Here is a 7,525-nt window from a genome sequence, read left to right as displayed (position 1 = left end):
CTTTCTTTCTTTCTTTCTTTCTTTCTTTCTTTCTTTCTTTCTTTCTTCCTTTCTTCTTCCTCTCTCCTCTCCCTTCCTCTTCCTCTCTTCCTCTCTCTGTCTTCTCATCCCCCTCTCTCTCCCTTTTCCTTTCCCTCTCTCCCCCTTATCCCAGAACTACACCAGAAAATAGGAACTTGCAAACAAGAGAATCAATCTATAAACAGTTTGGCAAGAAAGATGCATCCAGTCTTTTATGGATTTTAAAAAATTCCTTTTTTTAAAAAAAAAAATTTATCTTTCTTTTAATCTCGATTGTTTTGCTATTCAACCAGAACGTGAAAAAAAATTTTAAGAATGTGATAATTTCACTTAATTTTTAAAAGGTAGTTTTCAGAGACTTTTCTCCCTAGGAAAATGCATCAGGAGACTCACCCTTTTTAGGGATTTCTCTTGGAAGTCGGAGGAGGAGGCTGGGGATGTAGCTCAGTGGTAGAGCGCATGCTTTGCATGTATGAGGCCCCGGGTTCAATCCCCGGCATCTCCAAGTGTCCTTTTCGTTCCTTTTGCAAACAGCTGTGTCGTGTACACTTCTGCCCGCGCGTGCGCAGAATAATCGAGCCCACACCTGCACAGGTACAATTCTATCTTCCCAACCGTCGCAAATCATGCTGCTTGCAAAACTTTGGGAAGCCCCTTGTTTTACCAGCATTCTCTGCATCCGTGTTAGTTATCATGAAAACGGCACCTCTACACAATCGTTCGCTATTATAGAATACAACTTTTAGGTATTTTCCAAAAGCAGAATTTCATTTTAGGGAAGGGCTTCTCCATCTTTTCTGTATCCTGCCCCCTGCCCCTTGGACCCCCTGCTCAGAATCATGTTGTTAGATGAATAAAATAAAAGACACAGGAATAGGAAGGAAATTAATTATATTGAGATACAGTTTTCAAAATATTCGACAATACAAGGTCACAGAACTAGGTTAGGCACCCCTATTTGAGAGCATAACTGCAATCCCTTCCTCCGCCCAATGCCACCCCCAAACACTTCGGTCACAGTCTGCCTCATTATTTTAGGTATTTGTGAAACTGGTCCCCTTTTCCTTAGACTGAAAACTTTTGGGGTGTCAAGTATGGGACGGGCTCATCTTGGACCCTCCGCAGCTCTGACATAGTCTGCGCGTAGTAAGTCATTCAAAAGTTTGCTTTAAATGAGTAAAGTTCAAACCACGATTAGACAGTCCTAGACTTGGAGCCAAAAATGTTAAAAAAAAATTTTAAGTTGAAAATTCATCTTCACGAGTTCATTCGAAATAATTCCCTCCCTTTATAACTTTTTAAAGTCGTTTTTATTGATTTTTTTCCTTCCCCCATCCAGCTGTCCATCCCTAGTAACAGAGTGGGGGAGGGGAGGAAGCAATTTAGCAATTTAATTCGACGTGAATTGAGTCGGAGAGTAAGAAGCGTTCCACACCCTTCCTCACCTCTCCTTTGCACGTCCCTAAACCAGGGACGTGCATTTTGAAGTAATTTTCCCATCTGATCATGACAAAATGTAGCCATTTCCTAATTCCACTTTGCATGTAACACACCCCAAATACTAGTGGTTGACTCAGTTTGTAATCCAAATTGTGTAAATGAGTTCAAGAACTAAGCAATCCTGTTCAATCAATTTTTAAAATTGTTGTTTTGAAGACAGCAGTGAATTACTCAACCACAAGGCACATGGCTTGAATTGAGATGCTGGAGCTGATAGGGTTAATCATGCAAGAAGCTTAATTGAGGTTACTTATTGGCTTTTTATGTATTTATTTGTTGAGTATCTGTAATGTGTTTATCAATAAGCATTATATTCCTGGCACTCTTGCTAAGGGCTGTGGATACAAAGACAAAAACTATCCCTGCCTTCTAGGACATTACAGTCTAATGGGTGCCAACAACTATGTACAAGCGAGGAATAGACAGGACAGAGTGGAAATAATAACAATATCTAATATTTATATAATGCTTCGGGCAGCGAGGTCGAGCAGTGGCTAGAGCGCTGGGCCTGGAGTACAGAAAGACGTGAGTTCAAATCCTGCCTCAGACACTAGCCAGTAACTTAACCCTGTTTGCCTCAGTTTCCTCAACTGTAAAATGAATTGGACAAGGAAATGGCAGACTACTTCAGTATCTTTCCTAGGAGAACAGAGTGCTGGGTGCTGAACTAAGGCTTTACACGTATTAACTCGTTTAGAGTGAAGGCACTAGAATTAAAAGGGAGCAGAGTGGGATTTCATTTGGCTGGTTTTGTCTTTAGAAATAGTAAGAATACACTCCTTTGAAAGAAAGGGCCTTGTGATTGGGAGTCTTAGGTCATTGTTCAGACTTCAGGAATGTTCAATAGTAATGACAGTGGGACCCAGGGTTCCAGTAATTTTCCACAGGGCGCAAGGAGATCTTCCAGCCATCATTATGCATCAAGATAAAGAGGATACGTGAAGAAGCTTTTATTCTGAGATTACACAGGGTGGGAAAAGCCCTTGCTTAGAAAAAGGGTGAGTGTGCAATTAATTCTTTGCAACTGGTTACTTAATTAAGCTGGGACCAAGCCAGGCAGGGATAAACAACAAAGGAGTCCCTTTAGCTGGTGGATTAGCTGCAAGGCTTCCTTCTTACATCCTTTTAAGATCTAATCACCCCGAAGACCAGGGGGTGCGCACCAATCCTTCAAATTTAGGCTTTGCAGGTTCCTCCCTTTCTCTTTCCTCTGGAAGCATCCTTTGTTGGCCAGCCCGGAGCTACCAAGATTTTCCTAAAGCTGAATTAATTGATAAACAACAGACGCAATCTAAAATGAGGTAACTCTCCTGGGTGATTATGTTCTCTGCGGGGAGGAGGAAGGAAAGAAAGAGAAAAGCTAGAAGAGGTGGCTCTGTCCGCTATCCATCCTCCCCACCCCACAAACGCCTTTGTGAGCTGTGGGGAGGTCGTGCATGCGCTCACTTCCCCACCAATCAAGGAGTTGTTGCTGGGTCCTGCTCTGTCTTCCATTGGCTTGAGCCTTGCCAAGGCTCCCTCTTCTCTCCCATGCCAGCTTTGGGGCACCACTGGGTGCATGCAAAGGAAGGATTATTGGGGGGAGGGGCGTGGATTGAACTTGTCACTGTTCCCAGGGTGAAGGATTCCCATTCTAGCCAGGACTGAGAAGGCTGACCCAAGGAGGGATGCCCACTAGTTACCCAAAGGGGCATCTGTTACTAGGACCAGCCCAGCTTTTGCTTGAAAGCAAAGCAATAAGAAACCCTGCCCCCAAGTGACCCAGAGAACCTATTGGCTCCTTCCTAATTATTGCCTTTTTTCCTTAGTATTTCCCCCCATCCCCAGGCCCTTGGTCCTGAGACAAATAGCCCTGAATATTGGACACTGTCCCCTGTATTTCTAGGTATTCATTGCAACCCCTCATCATAAGATCTTAATTTAAAAAAAAAATGCATTTTCATTGATATATTTAGTTTTTGCGTCCTTCCCTCGGAGAGCCAAACCAATTAATATATTTAAAAATCTGAAAGTACAGGCAATGTTCCATCCCCAACACTGGCAAAGGAGTCGGGTGGGCTTCAGAACTTAGGTTTTTTTCAATTTGTCCCTCCCCCCACCTCCTAAATCTGGGTCATCCCTAGTGCCTGCCTCTCTTCTAACAGCTGTTTTCTCTCCTAGTCTTTCAAAACTTGTGACCTAACTGATTGGTGTTCATTAACCATCAGCCTTACTGCACACAAACAAAAAACCAAAACAACAAAAAATAAAAGCAGGGTGTGGTTTTTACTTGAAACTAGGTCAATCTGAAAGAAAACATGGCTTGTTCCCAGCCTGTGCTTAAACAGGAAAAAAAATTGGGGGGTGGGGGGCATCTTTTAAATCTCCCCTGAACATTTCACTTTCAGTAATAAGAATGTCACTGTTGCTCTAAAAGGTTGTATTTTAAATAATTTAAAATAGTTTAAAGTGTGTGAAGATTCCTATAAATTAAAAAAAAAAACAGCCAGAAAGGGAAATATTTTTCTGACTGCAGATTTAAAATATATTAGAAGATAAATTTATAGAAATAATTTTATATAAACATCTATGTAATTGATTATACTTAAAATTATTTTATAAAAGATAACCACCTTTATATAAATTAATTTATATAAAAATGAAATATATTAAATATAAAAGACATTTAAGTGTATTGAATATATTGTTATTTTTTTGTCCTTCATTCTCAAAGAGGACCATGACATCAGGAAGGAGATGCCAAAACTTACAGGTGAATTGGGTTTAAGTGAGGGAGGGCTGTGCAGTCAGTCACCAGTCTCACTTTCTCTTCCAGCACCCATCTGTGTCCAGTGGCAAGATATAGTTTAGAATGACTGAAGATAGTCCTGATGCTGTGGGAGACTTTGGCCTTTCTAAGCTGAGGCCTTTTAACTAGTCTCAGTTTGACTGAGGCAACATTCAGTGATTAAGGCTAGGTAAGCAGGGAAGCAATGAATGATCTCTTTTACCTATCAAAAAAAAAAAATGATGTGGGAGGAGAAGACTTTTGGGGGTTTCCAGCCAAAAAAGAAACAATTGCTATTTACGTTCACTCTCAGCCATCAGGGCCCAAACAATTGCCACTAAGTGGGGCTGGGACCTATATTGTTGGTCAATCAATGAGAACCTGGTTTAAGACTTGAGAAAGAAATCTAGCCTGTAAACCTCAAGATATCTTGTGAAGTTTCAGCATCGAAATTTATGTTCCTTTGGGCAGGGCACCCAAAGTTAAGGGTATGATACCCTATATGGACAAAGGGAGAAGAAGTAGGGAGAAAGGAAAGGGGAAGGGAAAAGGAAGGGAGGGAAGGGGAGAGAAGGGGCTGTGTTGTCCAAGTAGAACTGGCCAGTTTTAAATATAATTCATTTGCTAGTCATGGCATCACCTTCCTGATGTCACGATCCTCTTTGACAATGAAGGACGAACAACAATCAAATATATGTTCATATATATCTAAACGGACTTTTTTCTTATATTTCTGTTGTTTTGACTTTGAGTCAGTCATTGGGCTTGTTTCTTTAGCTGTAAGATAAGGACATTGGACTTAAATGACCAACTCCAAATTCCTATCTATAGTTAAAAAACTCTGAATAGCTGACACCTTAAACTCATCTGGGGAGCTGACAGATACAGCAATGTAGGTTGTTAGGAAAGGGAATTACTATGATTATAAATGTAAATGGTCAATTCAATCAACTCTAACTTGCAGCCATTTACTTATAGCTCTATTTTCCTTTTCTCAAGTGGTTTGAAACCCCCTGCCCCTGTGTAAATCATTTCACTCTTATAATATGGTTTGCCAACAATTTCCTCTATGGCAGGTTTTCATCAAATGACAATGTATTTTGCTGACATCATTGGGAGGGATTTCTGAGCTAAACTAAATGTCAATAGAACTTATTTTTGATGTCCTCTAGGTAGAGATTTTGAATCTGAAAATTGTAAGGGGAAAAAAAACTAACAATTTTTAGGGGTAAAGTGTAGTTCAGAGGGAAAATGTTGCTGGCCTTGGCTAGGTTGCTTTTTAAAAGTATTAGGAGTCTGTTTTCCTTTCTGTATTGTGTGTATTTTTGATATAGTTTATGCATATGTCAGAGTTTTAGAGGATTCCTTGGAAGATAGAAGAGAGACAGCCTTGTTTTACAATTCTCTTGATTAGTAACATTAAATGGGGGATAAAACAGGGAGAGCTATACTTCGGATTTGCCTGAGTCCATGTGGAAAAGACATTTTGCATCTGAAGTCCTCTAAATGTTTCTCTTGTGGACTTGGAGGTTGTATGGGTAGAAAAGAGGCCCAGAAATCTTACAGTCTTCTAAATGAGATGCATACCACTCAAAGTTTAGGCTTTACTATCCTCACCTGGAAAACCAAGTAAATAAAAATGTTTGAATGTTTATTGTTCACACTAGGATAGGAAGTAAGATGCTGGACACGCTATAGAAGTCATCCATTGTGGACCAGAGTTGGGGTGGGAGGAAGCCAGCAGACTGTACTGCTTTTGGGAAAGGGCAAAGTTGTTTTAATGATACCTAGTTTGTCCCTGAATAAAGGCCCATATTTTAATGCTAGCATTCATTCCTCTGATGCCAAACGGCTTTTAATACCTGACTTACATTCCTTGAAGCACTGAAGGAGAAGACTGCACAAAGGGCAATGTAGAGGTGGATGGGAGAGATGAACAGGCTGGCCCACTTTACAAATTAGGAAGGATAAAAACAAAGAAAATAATTACTGAAAAAGTTGTGCAGGCCATGTAGGGGAGAGTGAGGAATAGATAGATCTTGCGTTCCTCGGGCAGCCTAGGGACTTCGGGAGAATTCAAGGAAAGGCACTAGCACATTGGGAGGGTACCCAGTGATAAACTCAGGGTCTGTAATAAGAGCAGGAAATGGCCACATTGATGAGATCCCAGATATGAGGGCTATTTTTTTTTTTTGGCCAAAAAAGGTAACAATCTAGAATTCGGAGCTGCAAAGGACCTTACTGAACAGAGGACCTTAGATCTAGAGTTGGAAGGGACCTTGGGCTCTTCTAGTCCAATCCCTTTGTTTTATAGATGAGGAAACTGAGGCCCAGTAGTGAAACGATACAAACGCACTTTATGGTTTAGGTATGTATAGGATAACAAATTGTCCCATCCAGGACATCAGACTGCAATTCTTGCCCACGAGCCTAGTGAAATTTGCTAGCCAGTTTTAGAGTTGAACAGTGATCGTTATTAACTATGTTTACTAGTCTTTAGGTCAGGTCAACCAATATTTACTAAGTGTCCACTGTTAAGCCCTGGGGGCTGCAAAAGGGCAGAAGATAGTGCCTGCCATCAGAGATCCCCCAGTCTAATGGGGGACACAAAACGCAAACAACTATGGGTGGACAAGATATAAGCAGGATAGCCTGGAGGCAATCCGCAGACTGGAGAGACGTATTCAGAGGGAGGGAGAAGGGCCTTGTGGAAGGCGGGGAGTCAGCAGGCCTGGGGGAAGCTGGGAGCCGAGTCAGGGGGCAGCCTGGGCGTGGGGAGCAGGGGCCCGCTCCACCCTGAAGCGCTCACTGGGAAGCACGCTAATTGTTGTCAATAGGCATTTATTGAGCGCCTACTTGTGAGGAAGGGCCCTTGCTCTCTGGGAAGGCTGATTTTGGGATATTCTGTGTATGCGGGTTTTTTTTTTGGGGGGGGGGGGGAGCACAGCACTAGGGCCAAGCTTTGCCTTAAGACCTGACGGTAACCAGAGCCCGGGAGATGGGGGACCCTTCGAGGATCCAGAGCTGGAGGGGCCTCGGAGGTCATTGAGTCCGGCGCCCTCGTTTGACAGAAGAGGAAACCAAGGCCCAGAGAGGGGTTGTGTCAGGTGGGGGGGAGGGGTGAAGCGGGGCCTGCGGCCTGCCCCCTTATTTTACTGATGAGGAAAACTGAGGCACAGAGAGGGGGGCGGCGGCGATACTAAAGCTGTCCGAGGAGCCTCGAGTCCTTGGGGGTGG

The 7,525-nt window shown here is 42.4% G+C and overlaps 1 long non-coding RNA gene and 1 other non-coding gene across 2 annotated transcripts in view; both read left to right on the top strand.

The window, feature by feature from the left end:
* Positions 1-454: 454 nt before the first annotated feature.
* TRNAA-UGC (transfer RNA alanine (anticodon UGC)) lies at positions 455-526 on the top strand. The gene has a single exon. It is a non-coding gene; the product is annotated as a tRNA-Ala (tRNA).
* Positions 527-2,535: 2,009 nt separating this feature from the next.
* The window catches only part of LOC138157519 (uncharacterized), a 6,085-nt gene continuing 1,095 nt past the window's right edge, over positions 2,536-7,525 (top strand). The window contains exon 1 of the long non-coding RNA XR_011167418.1: positions 2,536-2,822. This is a non-coding gene — a long non-coding RNA (uncharacterized lncRNA). The remainder of the gene's footprint in view (positions 2,823-7,525) is intronic.

The sequence above is a fragment of the Petaurus breviceps genome, unplaced genomic scaffold, assembly GCF_028583685.1.
Source record: "Petaurus breviceps papuanus isolate PSGF00001 unplaced genomic scaffold, PetGlider_PUasm1.0 101, whole genome shotgun sequence".
Taxonomy (NCBI): domain Eukaryota; kingdom Metazoa; phylum Chordata; class Mammalia; order Diprotodontia; family Petauridae; genus Petaurus; species Petaurus breviceps.
The sequence above is the reverse complement of the archived record's forward strand: the minus strand, read 5'-3'. Positions and strand labels throughout refer to the sequence as shown.